Source organism: Dermochelys coriacea, chromosome 1, assembly GCF_009764565.3.
Source record: "Dermochelys coriacea isolate rDerCor1 chromosome 1, rDerCor1.pri.v4, whole genome shotgun sequence".
Lineage (NCBI taxonomy): Eukaryota > Metazoa > Chordata > Testudines > Dermochelyidae > Dermochelys > Dermochelys coriacea.
In genome coordinates, this window is record NC_050068.2 from 296,085,426 (window position 1) to 296,110,658 (window position 25,233).

General features: G+C 40.0%; 1 protein-coding gene across 2 annotated transcripts in view; it reads left to right on the top strand.

Moving 5' to 3' along the window:
• The first annotated feature begins 3,824 nt into the window (after positions 1–3,824).
• The window catches only part of SCAF11 (SR-related CTD associated factor 11), a 67,873-nt gene continuing 46,464 nt past the window's right edge, over positions 3,825–25,233 (top strand). For both annotated transcript variants that reach the window (XM_038392427.2, XM_038392438.2), the window contains exons 1-2: positions 3,825–3,963; positions 19,391–19,445. The gene's annotated coding sequence lies outside the window, so the exon portion shown is untranslated. The remainder of the gene's footprint in view (positions 3,964–19,390; positions 19,446–25,233) is intronic.

Here is a 25,233-nt window from a genome sequence, read left to right on the forward strand (position 1 = left end):
CAGCAACACCCTACAGTGGGGTCAGTTACAACTGCTTGTATCCAAACGCCTCAAGTTAATACTCTATTAATAATCATGGCTACTTATCGTGTATCATTGCCCTTGCCAGCAGCCAAGGCTGGCACATAGTTGTCTTATTTAACCAGGTTGTAACCGTGGGCAGTGTGTGGCTCTGGCATTTGGGGAGGCTGGCCTGAACACCAGAAGGCTGGCCCATGGCCCCGCTCTACCCCATGCTCCACCTCTGCTCCATCCCAGGGCCCGCCCCTGTTCCACATAGGGGAGAAAGAGAAGTAGCGTGGGCAGGAAGAGACACAGCATGGGTGGGGCCACAAAGGAAGAGCAGGAGCACAGCTTTGGGACGGAGTGCAGGAGGGGCCCCGGTCCAGGCGTCTGTACTCTCAAAGGCAGCGCGTCGAAGCAGTTTGGGGAGGCTTAGCCTCCCCTGGCCTATTATACCCACTGCCCATAGTTGTAACAGTCATTTTGGGTGGGGCAGAACCCTAACCATGTCTCTATAATTAGGATAGCCAGGCCTAACTCCCAGCTCTCTGTGCTACATCAGAGTGCATTGCCCTATGTGTGCTGTTTCTACCACTCAGCAGGCGTGTCCTCTGAGCTCCTTCACTCCTACTGAGACAGTATGGAAAAAGCTACCCAAAATTAACTGATTCAAACACAGGAAACATGGACAAAAATGCATGAGATGGTTGTGTTGTAAAAAAAAGCTGCTGAATAGCACAACTTTATGTTTGCTGTTAACAGTTCAGATAACAGTATAACTAGCCGGGTTCTTGTAGCGCAGATATGGACTAAACCTTGCTTCTTCTACAAGGCTGACAAATACTAACCCAAACCAGTAATTGCTGTCACCACTCCATTTTAAACAAATCAAAAAATTCCCCAAATTAGCACAATTCTCAGTGTCTTGTGTGTGCAATTACTGTAGGTGTATTTTTAGTCCATAAGCCCCTTGTGGCAAGAACTGTGTCTTTTTTTACATCTTGTAAAGCACCATGCACTTAACTATTGGCACTCAACAAATAATATAATAATGTTAAAATGAGGTAATCTGTTGGGCACACATAACTAAGAATCTTGTGACCTTCTTAGAGTATTAGGGACCAATTCTGCAAGGCCCAAAATGCTGGATGTGACTTTGTCTCTACATCCGCAGCAAATTCTTATGCTATGCAAACTGTGAGGATCAGAATCACATAGGGACTGAATAAAATTTAATAAAGTAAAGGAGGGTAAGGTAATGAATGCAAATCAATATGGGTTTAGAGAAAAAAGATCCTGTCAAACTAACTTGATATCTTATTTTGATGAAATTACAAGTTTGGCTAATAAAGGTAAAAGCGTGGACATAATAGACTTCTGTAAGCCATTTGACTTGGTACTACATGACATTTTGATTAAAAAACTAGAATGACATAAAACAAACATGACACACATTAAATGGATTAAAAACTGGCTGATAGGTCTCAAAACGTAATTGTAAAAAGGAAATCGCCATCAAGCCAGTGTGTTTCCAGTGGAGTCCTACAGGGATTCGTTCTTGGCCTATGCTATTTAACATTTTTATCAATGACCTGGAAGAAAACATAAAATGTTCATTGATATAGTTTGCAGATGACTCAAAAATTGGAGGAGTGGTAAATAATAAAAAGGACAGGTCTCCGATTCAGAGCGATCTGGATCACTTGGTAAAATGGACGCATGCAAATATTATATTTTAATACAGCTATATGTAAATATATGCGTATAGGAACAATGAATGTAGGCCATACTTACAGGATGGGGGACTCTGTTCTGGGAAGCTGTGACTCTGAAGAAGATTTGGGGCTTATAGTGGATAATCAGCTGAACAGGAGCTCTCAGTTTGATGCTGTGGCCAAAAGAGCTAACGTGATCTGGAGATGCATAAAAAGGAGAATCTCAAGTAGGAGTAGAGTGGTTATTTTAAATCTACTTGGCACTGGGTACAACCATTGCTGGAATACTGTATCCAGTTCTGGTGCCCACAATTTAAGAAGGACATTGATAAATTAGAGAGGGTTCAGAGAAGAGCCACAAGAATGATTAAAGGATTAGAAAATATGCCTTATACTGATAGATTCAAAGAGGTCAATCTCTTTAGTTTAACAAATAGAAAGTTATGGATGATGTGATTACAGTCTATAAGTACCTGCATGGGGAGGAAATATTTAGTAATGGACTCTTCACTCTAACAAAAAGAAAAGGAGTACTTGTGGCACCTTTAGAGACTAACAAATTTATTAGAGCATAAGCTTTCGTGAGCTACAGCTCACTTCATCTGATGAATGCATCCGATTAAGTGAGCTGTAGCTCACGAAAGCTTATGCTCTAATAAATTTGTTAGTCTCTAAGGTGCCACAAGTACTCCTTTTCTTTTTGCGAATACAGTCTAACACGGCTGCTACTCTGAAACTGTTCACTCTAACAGACACAGGTACAACACAATCCAACAGCTGGAAGTTAAAACTAGACAAATTCAGACTGGAAATAAAGCGTATGTTTTTAACAGTGAGAGTAATTAACCATTGGAACAATTTAGCAAGGCTTGTGGTGGACCTTCCATCACTCACAATTTTTAGATTAGGTGATATTTTTCTAAAAGCTCTGCTCTCAGAATTATTTGGGGGAAGTTCTAAAGCCTGTGTTTTAATTACAGGAGGTCAGAGTAGATCAAAGGTTCTAAGACTGTGGGTTGAGACCCCAAAGTGGTTTGCCTTAATTGGCATTAGACTTGCTGGGGCCCGGAACTGGGGCCAAAGCCCGCTCCGCACCACCCTGGGCGATGGGGCTCAGGTTACAGGCCCCCCCTTAGGCTTTGCCCCCCCCCGGACAGTGAAGCTCAGCTGGGCTCAGGTTTCTGTCCCTCTTCCTGGGGGTCACAGAGTATTTTTTGTTGTCAGAAGGGGGTAGCAGCACAATGAAGTTTGAGAACCCCTGGAATAGATCATCGCAAATCTCCCTTCTGACCTTGGAAACTAGGAACCGGGCTCAACAACCTGTGCCCTGCCCGACGTGGTTTGTCAACTCTCTCAAAAGCCCCGCTGCTCACGCAGGAGAACCAGCCAAACACCCCAACTACACACCGGCACGAACACCCGCTGTTTGGTCACCTGACCGCCCGCCCCGCACATGCCGCACAGCCGCTTTGTGCGCCCTATGGAAACAGCTGCGGCGCCCCCGCCGCCAGCACCTCGGCAAAGGGGGAAACGCCCCGCTCCCAAAGGGGCGCCTGTTGCCATCACCCTCGCAGCGCTGGGGGCAGCAGGAAGCAGCTCACGCCCCGCACGAGGCGAGCACGAGCCTCCCGCCACGGCTACCAGCCGCGTCACTGCGGCCCCTACGAGCCCGCGCAGCTCGGCACCGAGCGCAACGGCCCGCGCCCCCCGAAGAAGGTTTCAGCCCAGCCCAGCCCCGCGCTCCACGCTCCACGCTTTCCTATCGCAGCAGCCACTGATCCCACCCCCCGCGCTCGGAGCCGGAGGACCTTTCCCAGAATGCCCTGGCAGACGACGCGCGCGGACCGGGTTGGAGGTGTCTCGTTGTCAGGTTGCGCCGCCCGCCGCCACGCTGTTCCTCTGTCGCAAAAGGCGGTTGGGCAGCGCCGCCGCGCGGCTTCCGTGGGTGCTGCGCAGTCGCCGCCGCGCACTGACATGTGGCCGGGGAGCCGCTGAGGGTCGAGCGGAGCAGGCGGCGGTGGCGCAGCGCGCTCAGAGCCCGCCCCTCCCCTCGCGGAGCCTTTAGGCCGGGGACACGTTCCGGGCCTCAGCCGCGGAGAAGCGACAGCGGCGGCTGCCGGAAGCCCCGAGGCGGCGGCGCAAGGAGCCGGAGCCTCCATGTTGAGGAAGCTGGCAGCGCAGCAGTAACCGAGCCCTGTGGGGACACGGGGCCTCAACGGCCGGAGCCTCCGATCCTTGGCGCCAGGTACGCCCAGGGGGCGGCAGCCCGAGGAGGGGCTGGGGGACTCTTAGGGTCCCTCCTTGGGGAGCGCTTGGGCGCTGTCGCGTTTCCTGGGACGCTCCTGGGAGCGGGGGCGCAGGCGGGAGGACTCTCGGGACCTCCCATGTTAGAAGTGAAAGTAGTTTGAGCCGGCTCCTCCCGGTGGGGCTGCGGGGCGACTCCCCAGTCCCGTGTCGGAGGCGGCCGCGGCAGCCCGGCTCCGCGGGGCCTTCACCTCAACTTGGAGCCCACCGGAGAGTTGCGGTCACCTTACTTCCCCCTCGCCGGGGCAGCGGGCGGGGTCTGGTGCCCAGCCCGCTGCGGGCCCCCCCCCCCGAAGAGACTGACACGAGCCGGTCGGATCAAGGGTTTAAGCCCAAACGTGACACACCGTTGCCTTGCAGGCGCTGGGCTCAGGCGCGCTCCGCTGCTTGGGCCCTTACCCGGCTGGCTGCGCATCTGCGCATTTCCCCGGGGCAAGAGGGAAAACAAAGGGGACCAGCGGCTGGAGTAACTGAGGTCCCCGGGCCAGCCCCGGCCTCTGAGCCTCCTCCCGAGCACTGCTCCTCCTCGTCCCCGCTCCGCCAGCAGCCGGGGAAGGCTTTTGTTACACAAAAACAAACCACCAAAACAAATCCCTGTATGTAATCGATAGGCACGGACCAAGCTTTGTTAAAATCGCATGTCTACAGCGGTCCCGTGCACTGAACTAAATGTTGCTCCCATTCGGGTCGGTCAAAATCTTATCTAGACCACTTTTGTAATAAAATGTCTGGATACAAACTTTATGTATTGGCATTACCCTATCCGCACGTTGCATTCAGGCATCAGGAATTAGATTAACACCTGAAAGTTGTTGTAAAGTTAAAGGGTGGGATATGGGATTTAGCCCAGGTATGATTTGCCTTTATGCCGGAGTAAATCAGGAGGAATTTGTTATTGGAGTTAGACTGGGGTGAGACTGGTAGTGAGAAGAAAATTTGAGCCTTTAATCAGTGAGACTTTCTACTTCTTGAGTTTTGGAGGGAATGTAGTGGTGGTCAACCAGGTTCCAATTTTTTTTTTTTTTTGCTTGATATCCATTTAAAAGAATGTTGGACAGAGGAGGCCCCAGGTTTAAATGTACATCTATATTTCACATTCCCAAATATTAATAAAAGTAACACTTTATAAAAAAAAAGTAGTACTTTATAAAAAAAAGAAAAGGAGTATTTGTGGCACCTTAGAGACTAACAAATTTATTTGAGCATAAGCTTGCATGAGCTACAGCTCACTTCATCTAAGGTGCCACAAGTACTCCTTTTCTTTTTGCGTATACAGACTAACACAGCTGCTACTCTGAAAGTAGTACTTTATGCTTATTTAAAAATTGAGGAATTTTCATAGATTTTAAAATCTGCAGTGTTTGTACTACAAATGCTATGAAACTAAATATACAAGAAAAGTGAAATACAGAAGGTAAATAGGGAAAAGTAAGGTAACTTTTGTTTTAAGAAAAGGAGTACTTGTGGCGCCTTAGAGACTAACAGATTTATTAGAGCATAAGCTTTCGTGAGCATCGGATGAAGTGAGCTGTAGCTCACGAAAGCTTATGCTCTAATAAATTTGTTAGTCTCTAAGGTGCCACAAGTACTCCTTTTCTTTTTGTGAATACAGACTAACACGGCTGCTACTCTTTTTTGTTTTAGTAATCTTACGTGGTATTAGTATAATTGGTAAGGAAGCTTCTTTTAAAATGTAAATAGACATTACCCAGAAAAAAAGAACAGGAGTACTTGAGGCACCTTAGAGACTAACAAATTTATTTGAACATAAGCTTTCGTGGGCTACTGCCCACTTCATTGGATACATAGAATGGAACATATAGTAAGATTTTATTTGTGTGTGTGTATATGTGTGTCTCACACAGAGAAAGGACATAAAAAAGTGGAGTAAGAGGCTAATTAACTAAGATGAGCTATTATCAGAAAGTTCATTTGTGAATTTATTTTCTGTACTGCTTATTGGAATACAGTTTTTTGTGCTTTATATAGATTTTTATTAATATTTATATTACAGTAGTGCCCAAAGCCTGGGTGCCATTGTACAGATATAATAAATGACAGCTCCTGCCCCCAAAGAGTTTACTGTCCAAGAACTATCTGGGATGGAGGGTGCAATGCAATTTGACATTTTTTAAAGTAAAACTTCATGCTAAATATAAGATTCGTAATTGCAGCAATAAAACTTAAATATAAAGTTAAAATTTAAAGATTCACCTGCATCTTTAAAGTGGAATGTAGCACAGTGCAAAATTTGATATCGGGTAGAGCAGTCCAATAGTTGCATTACAGTTAAGGTTGAAAAACACTTATTATGCTATTTTATTATGCTATTTTCTAGGTTCTTAGAACTTTCTGAAAAGATTAGCCTTTGGGCTCTTATCATTTTACCATTTAAAAAAAAAACAAATTTCAGAATTTTTTTTTTTTCCCCCCATTTTAGAAGTTCAGCCTTGTGTATGTGTATACTCCAGTGAGGAATGAATTCTCGAGAGAAGAGAGTTTTCAGAGTGGTAGCCCTGTTAGTCTGTATCAGCAAAAACAATGAGGGGTGCCACAAGGACAACTCCTTGTTTTTGCAAGAGAAGAGAAGTAGTGTAACTCTCATACATGGTATGGCTCTTTTCTTACTAGTACTGTGTGCCCTGATCCCTTATATACATCCTCACAGATTCAGCTGCAGCGCTTGGGAGCTTTGTTTTGCTAGCTTATACATATACTTGGTTTTCTGCATGTTGAAATAACCAATTACATAGATTTATTTGCATATACAATTATGTACATGATCAGTTATTGTTCAGGTAATGCATATGCAACATGAAATGAAACTATATTGTGTATAAGTGAGTTAAATGTGGTTCCTGTAAGGGACTAGAACTTTATATTTCCTAACTTTTTTGTGTAAACTCTTAAATATAACATTGCATTATTGTATTTTTTTTACATTCTAATTATCTGACTGGACTACAGATTTGTGTCCGTGATATTTTACACAGTTTCACTTTAAAGATAGATTAAAAATGATATAAAGTCAACAGAATTTTATTTACCAGTTATTTCAGCAGTTTTATAGCTTTTTAAGACTTCTGTACAGATGAGTTGATATTCAGTACATCTAAAAAGAGCCCAGGGAACTAACTCAGTTATTTTTTGCACAACCACAGCATCATTCATGTGATTAACAACATGTTGGGCTTTTAACACAACTTTTTCTTAAGAGGATTTAGCTTTTAAGGGAAAGACTCCTAATTTAGGACTAGCATATACTACCGTGCTACATCAGCGCAGCTGCACCGATGCAACTGCGCCGTTCTAGCATGTCTGGTGAAGACGTGCTATGCTGATGGGAGAAACGAGAGGGGAAGCTATGTAAGCAGGAGAGCATCTCCCACCAACATAGCATGGTGTAGATACTGCTTTATGTAACTCGGGGGGGTGGCTTTTTCACACTCTAAGCGATGTAACTTGCATCGATTTAAAAGGTAGTGTAGACAAATCCTTATCAAAGTGGTACTGTCTGATGCCTGGTCTACATCTAAAACTTAGATCATCTTAACTGCATAGCTCAGTTAAGTGCGAAAAATTTTACACCCTATCAGACATAGTTAGGTTGACCTATTCCCCCTCACCCCAGTGCCTTTGTAGATGCAGCTAGGTTGATTGAAGAGGTAGATTATCTACATCAATGGAAAAATCCCTCCCATTGATGTATGAAGTATCTATGCTATTGCTGCAGGGTTGTGGCTATGCTGCTATATTGAAGACATGCCCTAAAAGAGTTCAAGCTTACTGTAAGGACAAAGAGTGGAGTAAATCCTTACCTCCCCTGCCCTAACCTTCGTATCAAAGCAATAACCTTAACAACAGTAATTAAAATATCAGGATCTTGAGCTGAAATGACAAATGAATATCACTAACTAAAATGTACTGGAGTCTTATTTTGTAGGGATATGAAGTATTCTAACTCATCTTGTACTAATTATTGTGAAGTTATATTTGAAAGCCTAAAAATTGAGAAGTTATTTTGTGCTCTCTTTGGTTACTTTATGAAGTATAAAGAAGCCTTGAAAAATATTTTTCAAATTCTTTTTCCACTTATGTTTTACCTTAGAAATACCATGAAACACAAATTTTGTCTTTCCTTTTTTAACTAATGGTCTCCTTGGAGGAGACCCTGGAAGTGGATTGGGCGCTTCCACAGTCTTTTACTTAGAGATCAGAGTGTTAAATCTTTAACAAAAATATCTTTCTTCTCAATTGTTTGTTTTTGTTAATACAAATCACAAAATTTTTTTAAAGAGCCTGAATAAAAGTTCTTCCCTTTTCAGTGGATCAGGTTTCATTTGGTACTTGTAATGTTATCTTAAAAGTTATCCAGTTTTACATAGTCTTCCCGGAAAAAAATAGGATGACAAGATTTGAATTTCCTGCGTGTGTATGTGTTAAAACAGAAAATCCCCCAAAATCCCTACTCCCAAGTGGTCTTAAAAGTAAGAAACAAAACCCTTTAGACATTATAAAGAAGTAAACATAGTCAACCATTTTTCTTCTTATATGAGGTATCTTTAAGGCTGAGAGCCAGTTCATTCTAAATTTCTTCAGAAACTTTTCAAGCGTTCTCAGGACTGTCATTTTATTTACTACTTGAACATTTTCAGGCACAGTATGTTAGGATTGTATCCCATTAGTCTAAAACTATAAACATTGAAACTTGTTAGATGGATGTTAACCTAATATTTATATGGTGTCTTCACAATTTTTGTTTATAGGGCAATGGTTATCATGGTACCATGTGTACCAGAAGCATGACTTCATATTCGTTGTGATTTTTAGATCAATACATTTTGAGCATAGACCTCTGTTTGTTTTAGAAAGGCTGTAAGTAATTTCTGCTCAGGATATGTCTGGTTACAGACCACCATATTTAGTTGTTACACAGATGCCTGGATGTATGTGAAAAATTATACATTATGAAGAATTCACCTTCAATATTCTGTGGGAAATTTTGAGAAGTCTGGAATTTTTTAAAGCAATCATTCCAAATGTTGAAAATTTTTAAAGATAATTTATCCAACAATTAATTTGATGTGTAATTTTAAATAAAATAAGCTCTATTTCACTCAGTCTGGGGTTTGTTTGTTTTTTAAATCCTCCCTTAACAAGGGTTCCATTCCCTCTGAGGGTGGGCGGGAGTGCAATACTTCTACAGAAAGTGTTGTATGCACTTAGGCCGTGTCCACTAGTTTTCTTATTAGTTTGGTTCTCAACCTATTTATCATTGTGGCTGCATATGGAGCTCTTTGTGTTATGTTCAGGGCTCCGTGCCTATCACGGATTCAGGGCGGCCCCAGTCAGTGGTTGGAGAGCGGCTGGAGCAGCCTTGGGTGGTGGCTGCGAGCCCCCTCTCCTTCCGCCGTTCACCCCAGCAGCACACTCCCTCCTCCCCCCCCCCCCCCCAATAGTCAAGGGTATTTTTAGTAAAAGTCATGGACAGGTCACTGGCCATGAATTTTTGTTTATTGCCCGTGACCTGTCCATGACTTTTACTAAAAATACTCATGACTAAATCATAGCCTTAGTTATGTGGGTCACAGCCACACAATATATATACTACCTGTATGGTCCTGAGGATGTCACGTAGACCACATCTGTGTGTTGATTGGGCCATAAGCAGGCTGCAGGTTGAGAAGCAGTGGCGTAAATTAACTCTGAAATAGCCATTAAGTGGAAAACTCATTAAGATGGAAGAGTCGGTTTAAAACTCTGAGTACGGTACTGTTTCTGATTTTGGGTGTGTCTACGCTATGTGGACTATACTGGTCTAGCTAGGCTCCCGTAGCTATGCTGGCATAACCCCATAATGTAGACTCAGCCCATGTTGATGGAAGGGTTTTTTCATTGGTGTAGGAATACCACGTACCCAAGCAACAGTAGCTAGATCAGTGGGTGCATTCTTCCATCAACATAGTTGTGTCCACACTGGGTGTTAGTTCAGCATAGCTACAGGGCTGTGGGTTGTGTTTTTTTTCACATCCCTGGTCCATGTAGCCATGTTGACATAACCTTTAAGTGTACACAGTGCTTTTCTTGCAGACTTGGGAAGACAGCACTGAATTGGTTCACATTTGGAGACTTATTTCACAACCATAAAGATAAAACAAAAAAGTTTGTAATTAACAATGCTTATAGTTTTTTACAGAACACTGCAGACACCATTAAACATAGAAGAGATCATGGGAGAGACCTTAAAAGAATTTCCACTATCTGTATTTTCAGTGGCCTGTAGTAAATTCAGTGATTGATTACTTTTCATTACCAGCAAATGGAGCTATGGAAACTGTTGTTTCCTGTTTATCAAGGCTTATTGATGTTTGTTTTGATTATTTCTGGCAGTTTTGCCTAATTTCTTTTGTTTGTGGAACTTGTTTTTGGAATTCCTTCACTAGTACTGTTCATTTAGTTGGGCTGTGCTTTGGGAAGTATATAGGATAAATTACATTCATGTTACTTGGGAAATCGGTTCATTTTCAGTATTAGGTATATTGGACGCACTGGTTAATTGATGCACCCATTATTTAAGTGCAAGCTAATTTTCATGGTGGGAACTGTATTTTTACATGATAAAATACACATACTTAGTGAGCTTATAATAAAAACATTGCTTAAGGTTAGCAGTCAGAAGTAATCTCCCTTAAAATCCCCCTAGATGGAGCTACTATAAGGTGGGTACATAACTGGTTGGAAAACCGTTCCCAGAGAGTAGTTATCAGTGGTTCACAGTAATTCTAGAAGGGCATAACGAGTGGGGTCCCCAGGGATCAGTTCTGGGTCTGGTTCTGTTCTATATCTTATCAATTATTTAAATGCATAGAGCAGCAGTTCTTAACAAGTGGTCCAAGGCCCCCTGGGGCACCACAAGCAGGTTTCAGGGGGTCCACCAAGCAGGGCTGGCATTAGACTCACTGGTCCAGGGCAGAAAGCGGAAGCCCCACCACCCCAAACCCCGCCATCTGGAGCTGAAGCCTGAGCAGCTTAGCTTCACTAGGCCCCCTGTGGCATGGGGCCCCAGGCAATTTCCCTGCTTGCTACCCCCTAATGCTGGCCCTGGCTTTTATATGCAGAAAAAACAGTTGTTGTAGCCTGGGTGGGCTGTGGAATTTTAATAGCATGTTGGGGGGCAGGGGGCAGAAAGAAAAAGGCTGAAAAGCCCTGGCATAGAGAATACACTTATAAAGTTTATGGACGATACCAAACTGGGAGGGGTTGCAAGTGCTTTGAAGACTAGGATTATAATTCAAAATGATCTGGACAAACTGGAGAAATGATCGGAAGTAAATAAGATGAATTTCAATATGGACAAATGCAAAGTACTCCATTTAGGAAGGAACAGTCAGTTGCACACATACAAAATGGGGAATGACTGTCTAGGAAGGAGTATTGCAGAAAGGGCTCTGGGGGGTCATAGTGGACTATGAGCTAAATATGAGTCAACAGTATAACACTGTTGTAAAAAACGCGAACATCATTCTGGGATGTATTACAACACTCCTGGTAAGCAAGACACAAGTAGTAATTCTGCTCTACTCCACGCTGATTAGGCCTCAATTGGAGTATTGTGTCCAGTTCTGGGTGCCACATTTCAGGAAAGACCTGGACAAATTGGAGAAAGTCCAGAGAAGAGCAACAAAAATTATTAAAGGTCTAGAAAACATGACCTGTGAGGGAAGATTGAAAAAAATTGAGTTTGGTTAGTCTGGAAAAGATAAGACAGAGAGGACATAACAGTTTTCAAGTACATAAAAAGTTGTTGCAAGGAGGACGGAGAAAAATTGTTCTTCTTAACCTCTGAGGATAGGACAAGAAGCAGTGGGCTTAAATTCAGCAAGGGAGGTTTAGGTTGGACATTAGGAAAAACTTTCTAACTGTCAGGGTAGTTAAGCACTGGAATAAATTGCCTAGGGAGGTTGTGGAATCTCCATCATTGGAGATTTTTAAGAGCAGGTTAGACAAACACCTGTCAGGGATGGTCTGGATAATACTTAGTCCTACCATGAGTGCTGGGGACTGGACTAGATGACCTCTCAAGGTCCCTTCCAGTTTTGATTCTAAACCTCTCAGTGAATAACCCCTCAAAAAATACTTTGATAAACAGATAGCATTACTACTTTTTCCAGAAGGTCAGAAGACTTGCTTTTTACCTGACCAATTGTTGGAACCTTTTCATTTGTACAGATTGAGGGTTTTGGTTGTTCCACATAGGACTTTTCCCCTAGTCTGGTTGCACGCATGCATGCTTTAAAAGAGTTGAGAGTGAAAATTTGGCCCACAGCTTGGAACATGGACCCACCAGTGCATATGTCTATGTGGTATCCCAATTCATGCTTATTTAGCCCCCTCAGCAAGGAGGTGAAGGCAGTGTATTTTTTTTTTTTTTTTTGTAACACTGCAGCCTATGTCTCCTATTTTAAAAATCTCCTATGATCCCCCATACACATGCATGGAACTCAGGGCAGAACAACATTTTCTCAGTACTATCCACTGGAATATCTAAGAAGTAGAATTGCCCTCAAGTGGCTGCATTTCTCCTTACACTAGGGTCTACAGGCAATTAAGTGTTACCTTGTCAACTGTATTAATAAACATTGATGGATTGAATATTGACACGGACACCTAATATTCATTTGTTACCTGAAGACCATGAATGCTTAAATTTCAGTCCCTGTGGAGTTATTTCTCCAATGCTATTACTATTTCTTTTTTTTTTTTTAACTATAAACATGCCTTTTAAATGTGATCCTCCCTCAAACATAATACCCAGGACTGAACCTACTGGCTCAGGAAATAAGAGGCATCAGTATTGAGTTGTCTCATCCATGTTATCCTAGAAAGGAAGTCTTCAAATATATTGACATTGGTCTGATAGTCATCAATCTTCACTGTATATTTTATTTATGATGGGCCAAGTACTCCCCAGAGCCACCTTCAACCTGGAAGGACATGGATCCAAAGTACATGTTGTGGAATAAAGTTCTCCTAGTCTCTCCAGAGACTTAGATAGCAATGCAGACAAAAACTGAAGCATTGAAGTCTTGGTATTTGTGTCTCTATACATTGCTCTGCCACCACAGAAGCAGAGAGCTTTACCTGAAACGGAACAGATTTAATCTACAAAATACATTTATTTCCTGTGGGACAGTATTGAGTCAGCTGCTGAAAAGAGACTGACTGTGTTAGTCAGTCTGGCCTGCACCCAGGACAAATCCACCATCTTTGCCTTTTTCCCAGCCGCTGCATAAAAATTTGAAAAGTTTTCAAAGCAATTTATCAGCTTTGGCACAAAACTTCTGCCACTGGGTCTGTTTCTTTTGCATGCTTCATTTGTCACTTGTAATCCACAACCGGTGGTGACCCATACGGATACGTAGCGAAAGAAACATCTAGGAAAAGATCATGTAAAGTCCCTATAAAACAATCAATAAGAATGGTCTGTTTCAGGGCAGGGTGGATTGATTTAAATCACCAAGTGGAAAGCCTCGATTTTAAATCAGTGTTTCCATTTGTACTTCAGTTATTTTCTACAAAAGATGCATTTTCATATAACCATTAAAATGTTGATTTACAGATAAATAGAGCTTTTATGCTAGATTTGGTACATCTTTTTGCCATCTAGAAGGGCAAAGTATAAGTATTCATTTATTTAAGCAATTATATGGCTTAATATTTTCAGATTTTTATTGTACATTATTAGTACATTGGAAAATGGTGAATGATATTGCTCATTTACTAGATAATTAACTTTTTGCTCATGATCTATGGCAAACTGCATTCGGATGGTAGCTGGAATGTAATTAAACACACAAACCAGCATATAACATTTATTTTTATTAAACAAAATAACCGTAGATGTTTTGGATACATAATCTTCTCTTATCAAAACATGTTTCACATTTACAACTTAATGATTTATTAAATAGAGGGTTTAACTGTAATCAGTTTAAATAAATTGATTATTTCAGGTCAGCCTGGGAAAATTTTCAAATATGCCTATGTGAAAGTGACTGGAACTTGAATTCCCATGTGCCTAAGTTTCTTGAAAATGAGACAGTCTTCTAAGTCCTTTACACTTTTAAAACTAGAGTGTCTTGTCTCTCCTCCTCCCTCCCCCCTCTCGTTTTTATTCATACACTGAAAGAGAGAGACAAGTTTTCCTGCTTCTTCATCTCCCAATAGATTTCTTAACTTTGATAGAATATTTTCTTCATTTGGACTAATTCATTCTGTGCCTGCAGAAGAGGCTACTATTGTCAAATACTAATTTAAAGCTTCAAAATTTCTGGTTCTAGATGCTTAGCTAGTTACTTCCACCGGTTCAGTGGTGCGACTTTCTTTAAAATATAGTCAGCAAACATGTCTTGCTTGAATGGTTCACCTCCAGCTCTGAAATCTATTGTGGTTGAAATGATTGATGTATGAATATTAGATGCTCCAGTCATAGCAGCATCTTCTTCAGCAGTTAGGCAACTACCCTGGAACCTTGAGTTGAGAATATTTTCAAGAAAATGAGGTGGAGTACTGCCTGCAATTTAACTTCGTTGTTGGATATTTCTTTCGTCAATGTTTCTTGAAGTTCTTTCCAAATTTCAACAGCATCAGCAATACAGCAGCAATCTTTCTGCAATTTGTTCAAGGCTATGGAAAGAGATTTCAGTATATTCTGTATGTCTTCTACATTTCTCTTTAGTCTGTTGTTGACTACTTTGGCTGTGATAGTTCCAGGTATTTTGTCACTTCTTTCTTCACAAATAGTCATCAGAATAGCCCAGTTATTAATAAATAGGTCAAAACAATCAACCATTGAATTCCTGCATACGTCTTAGAGAAGAATTAGTTTGGATCCTCCTGCTTTCCTCAGTGAAGCTGAAACAAAATGGCTGTTACAGAAATATTTTGCGTACCAGCAAAACATGCGCAAACAACTTCCCTGAAATGGACAGCAAGGTGATCGGCCTGTAGCTCTTACATTCACTGCTCTGTCCCTTGCCCTTATAAAGTGAGATCACAGTACTGTCCTTTCAGGCGGTTGGCAAGGTTCCATTTATTTTCCTTTATTCCTGGAGTTGTACGTAAGTTTTTGGCTAAAATATGCATCAAATGAGCACTACACCCATATGTTAGGAGTTTCAGGTTCCCTTCATTATTTTATTCAAGGTTGTTTTTTTTTTCCCTCCTCTCTGCTACATTTGCAGTATTGTCTGTGAGGAAGTTGCACACTTAACAGTTGAATTTTTGTTCACAGTTTGTTATAGCATTTACTGCTACTTTTAGGTATTCTGCTGTATGGGCATCTGATGTATCAGCTGTTTATGTGAGCTAGACAACCCTAGCTTCTGTTGTCACATAAGCATGCATTAATGGATCACTGTATACATTGCTCCAACCATCAAGATTCAGCTTAATGAATTTTCTATCAATGTTCTTGCACACTGTTCAATTTCCTTCTCATACACTGTATCCAGCAATGTCTGCTCTGCCCAGTGAAGTGTAGCCTGGTCCTAACGATTACACTGTATAAATTAAATGTTTGCTCTGAACAAGATAAAAGGGAGAATTGGTTGCATAAATGAACTGAGCAGTCTTCTCCTCTGTGGAGTCTTGCTGGAGTTGGCTGATTTTGAACTGCTCCATCGTTTTACTGGATGATAAAGGTTGTCTTTAACTTGATTTTAAAAACAAACAAACTGCCTGTATGTTTAGTTGTTGCACTGCTGGTGGTACTGGCAGATGATTCTGAAGTTGTAAATATTGCAGAAGACGGATGTTCATAACCCCTTATGTCTAAGATGGACCCAAAAAATAATGGTGTTTAAAAAAAAAAAAAAGTCGCTGTTGTTCGCTGGGTATTACTGAATGTATTGCTTTAAAGGAAATGAGATTGTATATGAAAGATTCCTCCTCCTGCAAGTTTGTACTACTTTTTAAATTATGTAATTTATTTTAAACCCAGTTTTATAGGGAAAATAGTTTAATAAATCATAAGGATTATCTACATCTATTTAAATCCTTATCTCTAACAACATAACAATCAAACAGCTTGAAAAAAAAAGTTAAATGTTAAAATTCTGTAAATGCCTAAAACTTTGCTTTTAAACAGGAAATTTTCATCTAGGATGCTTGATTATATTGAGCAAAATATCTAAAATTTCTGAAGTCCAGCAGTAGCAGGAAAAAAGTAATTGATAAATATCAAGAATATAATAACGGCCTCAGGGTTTAAGCCAGACTCTAACTATGAGAGCTATATTATCCCATATCTGCCTATTGCAGGGTCTTACATGTTCCTCTGAAGCATGTGGTTCTGGCCACTGTTGGAGACAGGATACTGGCTTGGATGGACTTTTGGGTATGATCCAGTCTGGCAATTCCTGTGTTCCTAAATTCTTCAGGTGTTGGCATCGTCCTTGTCTATGGTTTGTTTTGCACATGCTATCTTTAGCGGGAGGAGAGGAGGTGTTTGTTTTTTATTGTTTGAGACAGCCCACAAACTACTTAAGAATAGGAATCCTACACAGATTATCTCTTTAGGAAAGGGGTCTTTTACCTCTTCGTTTATCTGAAAATAATCTCTTGCAAGATTCTCACTAGTCTGCCCTACCTCTGCTGTTTGGAAGGAAATCTTGTAGAATATTGTTTTTATTGCTGTAGCTTGCTGGTTGTAGTCCTAGTCTGAACACATCTTTACAGAAGTATGCTTATTTGTAGGTGAATAGTTACAGATTTGCGTATTCTAGAGACTCTAGCGAAACTATATAATTTTATCTTGAAAAGTGATTGAGTGGCTAAATGGGTTCCATGTTTGTGTCAATGATTTCCATATCACATTTTGTCAGCCTACCAGTAAAAGGGTAGCTTTCCCGTATGACAACTTTGAAACCTAAACATGGAATCTGAAAATCTTTTAGCTTTTGCTGATATCGGTAATAATAACTCAGGCCAAATTCACCATCAGTTACATATGAGTAATTCAATGTGTTCCACTTGGTAACACAGGTGTAATAGCAGAACTCAGCCTTACATTTTGAATGTAGTAGGTCTTTCTGGTTCCTGAATCAAATAGAACCCATTTCAGAGTACCAGCCGTGTTAGTCTGTATTCGCAAAAAAGAAAAGGAGTACTTGTGGCACCTTAGAGACTAACAAATTTATTTGAGCATAAGCTTTTGTGAGCTACAGCTCACTTCAGTGCATCCGATGAAGTGAGCTGTAGTTCATGAAAGCTTATGCTCAAATAAATTTGTTAGTCTCTAAGGTGCCACAAGTACTCCTTTTCAGAAAAAGCTAGATTGCTTTTAGTGTGTTTGACTCTGTCCAGTTTAATAGGAGTAAAAAAGTGTGTGTGTGTGTGTGTGTGTGTGTGTGTGTGTGTGTGTAATTTTAGTTAAGCAACCAGATATGACTGTAAGCACACATTAGGAGCAGAACTGTCAAGGAAGATGGTTCCATTTTTATAGTCCTTTTTTGTAGCAGAGGCACAAAAGAGTTATAAAAACAAAACTGAACTACTGGAAAAATATGGTTTCAACATAGGCGTTGTCTATACACTGTAAAGATGTTTTACTTAAACCAGTGCAAAACCCCTTCTTACTTTGGTTTAAGAGTGGCTTATTTCAATTTCACTTAACCTCTTCCTAATCAATTTACGCTAAACCGAATTTATCCTGTTTTAAACAGATTGTTCACAAACCCTTTTGCACCTGTTTAACTAAATCAGTTTAAAACCACACCTTAAATTAAACTGATGCAATTCTGTATGTAGGAAAGTCCTTAGAGCAAGTTGAAGCATCTGGGGGAGAAGTTCTCTTCAGTCATGATCTCCCACTTCATATCAATGAACTACATGGTTAAAGATTTCATTAGTTTATTGTTGGTCACACCTGGTTATACTCATCAAAAACGGGTACAATCTTATGGGTTTATATGTATGAGTCTTGACTGCATGCAAGGCACCTCCTAGTTTTGTTTTGTGTTTTCTTTATTTTATCTGATTTATTTCTACACCACTGCAACTTTATGGTAAAGATTTTAATTTTTAATAATAGAGGATATTCAAATGTGTAACTCTTTCAACAACTCAAACTCTGATCCCTTCTGCCTGTTCAGTAATGTGTATTGTGCTGTGTAGTGTTCAATGCCTTAATAGCTTTGTAATGTAACTAATTTAGGGATGTTCTAATTTGTCCTTACTCACTTATCTAAACCATAACACATTTACATAGTTTTACCATTCAGGTATTTCAAAAATAAATGTAAATGGTCATGCTAGTGAATATTTTCAGATGCATAAGATCATGCTTAGAAATAACCACACTTGCATTTTATTTATTTGGGAATATATGTGGCTTGGTGGTGTTCTGTTTGGATGTATGTATCTTTGGGGCTTTATTCCTCATGATAAAAGTGAAGCATCTGGAACTGTACCTGGGTACCTTATTTTCAAATAGAACTTATTGACACATTTCAAAGAAATTTGTCTTGCATTAAGACAGAGACTGGAATTCTCTTTTTAAAATCCAGCCTAAATCCCTAAATTTGAAATTTCTAAACAGGTGTTTTAAAACTAAAGTAGGTCATATTTAATTGGTGAAAAACATTCATGCTCAGTTATCTGAAAAAATTACTAACTTCATCAAACTGTGGCCACAATTCATCGCTAGACTGAGATTAAACAAGAAATTACATGCCAAAAGGTAATTTCTATAGAAAGTTTTTATAAGCACCTGAAAAAGCATCTTCTCAATTATAATGTTGCTACTTTCTTAAACTATTCTTAAACTAGGTACTTTGTATGTTTATCTTGTAAAGGAAATGTAAATTAGAATGGATTTCTCTTGGTTTTGGAACACTTACATGGTGTCATCTTTGCTGCTACGCTTTTGCAAACACTCATTTCCTTTTTGAATATTCCATGTCAACACCTGGATGACTGTTTATACATTGTGCAGTGTCATGCACAAGGCAATCAACAAAATTTGATATAATTAAAACTCAAATAGAAAATTTCTCAGAGCCTTACTGGACATTCATAATTTGCATGCAAAATCAGAATTTTTTTTTAAGAAACTGAGGAAACTGGATAGATGAATATTATTCTCCATTTTGAATGCAAATTTTCTCTAACTACTTAAACTGACGTGGTATACAACTGCAATAAAGTGAGCTCTGATAAGTGCTACTGAAATATTCTCAAGGTTTACTTTCTTGGAAGATATTTTGTTTTGGGGAAGAGAAGTACTTCATCTTCTAATGGTCCTTTCTCTCCCCCCGCCCCATTCATCCAAAAATCTTAATTTGCTTTTAAAATTCTTTGTTCCACAGTTTATCAAAACTCAGCTGTTGAACACATTCCAGACTCCTTGGATGCTAACATAAGGTAAGTGCCCTTAAAAATCTTTAACTGTGTTACTACTCTGTTCCTTGTAATTCCCTTTTAAAACTAGGCTGGAAAAATAGCCTTTCAAAGTTCCTTCATGAAATAACTTTTTATTCATATTTTCAGTGAAATAAAAGCAAACTGCTCTTGTATTGGTTTTGTTGTTGAAAATGATGGTCAGTTTGTGAGGGGGAATAAGATTAGAAATTTGGAATCAGCTGTCATTCTGTGGCTTCTCTCCATCAAAATATTCAGTTTTTTTAGAATAACACTCAGTGCTTCCCCCCCCCCCTTCCCTGCTAGGAAATCTGCAAAACAAGTGCTGTTTTTAATAATAATAATAAAAAAAAATTTAAAAAAAAGTTAGTCTCAGTTCCCAAAAGCTAACCTGTGTAGTCGATTTGTTGGGTTTAAGTTATGTCCATCTCTCCAGTTCCATGATGTCCATGCTTTCTTCTTTATATTAGGCAGTGTATTGACATTGCCAAGGTTTCTGCTCAAAACGCTTCAGAATACTTGTTCATAAGAATAGATCAGACAGAGGAAGCACCGGTAAAAATGCTTGCTTTCAATCACAGTAAACCATGAATTTATGGGTCGGCTGCCAAAATTGAGGACCTTGGAGATAAACACTACTGCAACTCATGTTTGGAGGCTTGAAAGTTGACTGGTGGGTTTACCTGTCAACCTAAACTTGGCTGCTTCCCTGGAGTTTATGCTATTACCACTTTTAAGCAGGGTGGATTTGATTTAAGTCAAATTAGTGATTTAAATCATGGTTTATATCACTAGTCAAGAAGACTCTATTTAATCATGGATTTCTACATAAAAGTGCATTCTTGTTGGTTGTTATAACCTTAATACATATTCTTCACAACTCAGAGATGTAGGTTTCAGTTTTAGAAGGTATACACTATACATTTTTAAAGCGATTTATTTTGAAAACTTTTCAGATTAGTTTTACAGCTATATCGGAAAGTGAATTATTGTTTGGTCATTTCATTTACCAAAGGTAATTGAAGATTATTATTTATGAAGTCATTGGGAGGTGAACTATCTCCAATTCAACAGGTTGATCATTAATATTTGGAGGATTTTCTTGCCATGCTGTATTAGGAGGAGAACATCACCAGACAGACATTTAAATTGTTTTATTTAACTAAAACAACAGTGTTATGTATTCTGGATTTTTTTTTTCTTCAGCAGCAGACATAGAATATTTTAACAAAACAAACAAATGAATTTTTGAATTTAGTTAAACGTTCAAGTTTTTTAAAATCAGGTTTGTTTTTGTTTGTTTTTAACTAAAATAGTTAAATGAAATATTTTAAAAAACAAAAATTAAATTGACTATGTCAGCCAGGTCAACATGAGAAACTTAAAATATTGGCTTCGGCAGCTAACTCAGTAGTCTTCACCTTCATTTTCCTGTTTGTTCATAATCTGGAAAAGAAAAACAAGATTTCCTGCCTTTTCAGGTCCCAAATGATTTCTCAATTTGGAATGAATTAGTCCAAAGGAAGAAAATATTCTTTCTACACCAGCAGAAGAAGCTACTGCTGTTAAAAGTGAGATTATCACTTCAACAGTCTCTGAATCCAAGTGCTTACGTGACTTCAACCAGTTTACTGGTGTGACTTTCTTTAAAACATCATCAGCAAACATATATTTCTTGAATGGTTCTTATTCCTAAACTGGGTCTCTCTTACGGCCTGTTGCCATTATAGGTTTTCCCTTCTAGTGAGAGAGAATGGTATGGTAGATCTCAAATCAATGAAGTCTACACTCAGAAAGACCTCAAGACTTCTGGAATATGGTTCTCAAATAGTTTCACTTTTGTTTCTACCGCCTGTCCCTCCCTTCTCACATTTATCTCCAGACTTCTTCTCCTTGTCTGGATCTATTCTGCCCCCAACAGTCTTCTATTCATTGAACTTTCTGAAACTTTGCACTTTTAGAGAGAGATAAGGGTTTGACTCTGTGTACACAAATTTGCAGAGGGACAATAGGCTTGAGGTCCTCACCTTTCTATGTTTGTTTGTTTTATTTATTTATTTTAAAACATTTTTGCTGTTAACAAGCATGCATCTCTGGAGACACAAATCCACAGTTTGAGAACTGCAAAATTAAGCATCTTTGATGGTATCTTCTAGACTGATCACTGAGTCCCATTAGGTTGATAGAAAGATTAACCTAAATAATCTATACAGAAGCCTTGGAACCCCATAAAATTGGGTCCCTAATCCATGAACTGTTGGAACTCATTTACAAAACTTTTCTTAAACATCAAATGAATATATTGTCTCATACTATAGAATTAGAATTTATAATCCCTATTCCATGATGAGATACCTTTGAGCTACAATGTATCTTAATTAAAACTATCTTTAGATAGGTTTATTCCTCAAAAAGCAATTTTATCAAAAAAATCCAATTTAAATTTAAAAAAAAAAAATTTTTTTTAAAAAAATAAATCATTGATTTTTACCCATCCTGCTTTTAAGTACCACTTTTGTCATTAAAGATCTCAAGACACTTTTTGAGAGATGGGGCATTAACCCTGGTGCTGTTGCTTGAATTGTCATTCTGGTAACTACCTTATGCATATGTCAAATTTCCCTTGCAGATTATTACAGTATTTTGCGCTTCCTATCCTACATGTATCCATCTGCTGTGCAGTGATCATAGAAATCGTAGGATTGGAAGGGACCTTGAGAGGTCACTCGTGGCAGGACTAAGTATTATCTAGACCATCCCTGACAGGTGTTTGTCTAACCTGTTCTTAAAAATCTCCAATGATGGAGATTCCACAACTTCCCTAGGCAATTTATTCCAGTGCTTAACTATCCTGACAGCTAGGAAGTTTTTCCTAATGTCCAACCTAAACCTTCCTTGCTGCAATTTAAGCCCATTGCTTCTTGTCATATCCTCAGAGGTTAAGGAGAAAAATTTTTCTTCCTCCTCCTTGTTACAGCCTTTTATGTACTTGAAAACAGTGGAGGGCCTGGATCAGTATTCACGTCACACTACCTGTCAATACCCAGGCCGCACCGGGGAAGCTAATGATTCAACTAGCGGACCAAATTCACTGGTGAATCCTGGTCACGTGCCACCTGAGGCATGTTGCACATATGCTAAGAAGATATCCTCTCAGTCTTTTCCAGACTAAACAAACATGTTTCCTGAAATGTGGCACCCAGAACTGGACACAATACTCTAGTTGAGGCCTAATCAGCGCAGAGTAGACCAGAAGACATTACTTCTCGTGTCTTGCTTACAGCACTCCTGCAAATACATCCCAGAATGAAGTTTGCTTTTTTTTGCAATAGCATCACCTGCTCACTCCATATTTAGCTTGTGATCCACTATGTCCCCCAGATCTTTCTACACTACTCCTTCGTAGGCAGTCATTTACATACAGGGGGATGAAAATTTAGCACCATATGAGAGCGGTGTGAACAGCTAGCTAGGTACAGTTGCTGTGGGAACCATATAACTTTAAATTTCATGGTTATTGTGCGTTTAAAGTAGAGCTTCAAAGGTGTTGATTAGACTTGTACATTTCAAAAAGGGAAAAGTACAATGTTTTAAAATATAACAAGTGCTCTATTTTAACAAAGCTACTTGAAGTCCTGAAAAGTCAAAATTGCAGATGTCTGGTTTCACTTCCAGAGTGAGCAACATCAGATAATTTAACAAAGGGGATTAAATTAGGGGTTTAGAATAGAAAGACTGTTTCAAAACTTCAGTTTGAAACATTATGCATTCTGGTAAAGAAATCAGACCAGATTTATCTGGAGCTAAAGGAAATGGTACCTATCACAAATCTTGATTAAAAACACAACATTAATGGCATTTCTCCTTTGTAATTAGAGACACCTGTTCTCACACATGGTCTTTCTGTCCTCACAGCAAATGAAAAATAGCAAAGGTGTTATTCACTGCTGGTGCTAGATCCAAGAATCCCCTCTCAACACTCACTCTGTGTGCTCTTCTGAGAGCCAGAGGACCAGAAGTTACTCCCATAATAGCTTTACTATTTTGAATTCTACTCCTGAGGCTCCCCCCTAAGCACACTCTGGACATTCAGTGACTTACGACATGTCTACATGGGGAAGTTGCTGTGAAATAAGATAAGGTGTGAATTTAAAGCACGGTAGCTATTCCAGAATAGGTCACTGTATGGGAACTCTTACACTGGAATAAGTGTGTCCACATAGAGAGCTATTCCAGACTAGCTGTTCTGGAATAGTTTATTCCACAGTAGCTATTCCAGTCAATTTTCCTGTGTAGGCACGCCCTTAGCGGCTTGAAATAGCCAATTAAATGGCACTACACAAGACCACTAACAGCAATGCTGCTCACCTTCCTGTTCTCACCACAAGATTGGTAAAACAGCATGTGGGACTAGTCGGGAAGCAGGGGGAGTCTCAACAAAGAGCTACTAGCTGTTTTGAAGGGGACTGCTGCAAATGGGAATCCAAGTGCACATAAACATCAAATCTTAGTAGTAAGCAGTGAGAATAGTGAAGAGTTCAGAGAAGGGAAGGTTACCATGTTACAGCCAGTGGCCTTAGAGCAGCTGCAGGAAAGTGAGCTATGGCTTGGAAAGGCTATGTCTATGCTGCAGTTAGACACCTGTGGCAGGGCTGTTTAATTGCAGTGTACGCTTCTGAGCTTGGGCTGCAGCCTGGGCTCTAGGATCCTGCGAGGTTGGAGGATCCTAGAGCTCAGGATGCAGCCTAAGTAACTGCAGTGTAAACTTCCAGAAACAGCCATGAAATCTGAGCTTCATGAATACAAGTCAGATGGCACATGCTAGCCATGGGTTTTTAATTGAAATGTAGACATACCCTGTCCATAGACTGAGGGTAAGTCACCTCCTCTCCCATACTCATTCCCTCTTATGGTCTCTATCTACCTCAGCTACAGGAGTGTGTTTCCTCTGTGGTACCAGAATTAGTCAGTTGTATATACGTGCTTTCCAGGCAAGCAGGCTTCATACGTAGATACATCAGTAAATCTGTCTCTTAACTGGCCCTGGCAACAAACACATGGGACATGAATTGAATCCATTCCTGGGTATTGTAAACATGTTTTAAACTATAAAATATCTCCAACTTCTGCCTTTCTCATGGAAATGTGGATGTTTACTGGGGTTTTACCTTCCTCTTCCCCTAAGACTTAGGAGTCTAAGATGCAGCAAGAGGAAAGGGTGATTCAGTTACACAATTCTTAGTAAAAAGAAAAGGAGTACTTGTGGCACCTTAGAGACTAATACATTTATTTGAGCATAAGCTTTCGTGAGCTACAGCTCACTTTATCGGATGCATTTGGTGGAACTGTAGCTCACGAAAGCTTATGCTCAAATAAATGCGTTAGTCTCTAAGGTGCCTCAAGTACTCCTTTTTCTTTTTGCGAATACAGACTAACATGGCTGTTACTCTAAAACAATTCTTAGTGACTTGCAGCATCACCTTGTGACCTAAACAAAGATACCCTTCGCAAAGAGAGAGAGAGGAAGAGGAAGATTATTTTCCATCCTCAGCTAAGAAGATCTGGGATAGATATAGTAGACAGGCTGTCCCCAAAGATACATACATCCAAACAGATCAACACCAGACCAATGGACAGGCTGTCCATCAAACCTGGTTGTTTCTTACATGGTAGCACATCAGTGCAGTCTGAGTGAATCCGATATAGGTCCCAGGGACCTCTCTAATCCTTCCTTTTTTTCAGTTAACACGTTTCCCTCTGGGTGATTGTGTCAACTGTGTCCTCTATGCTG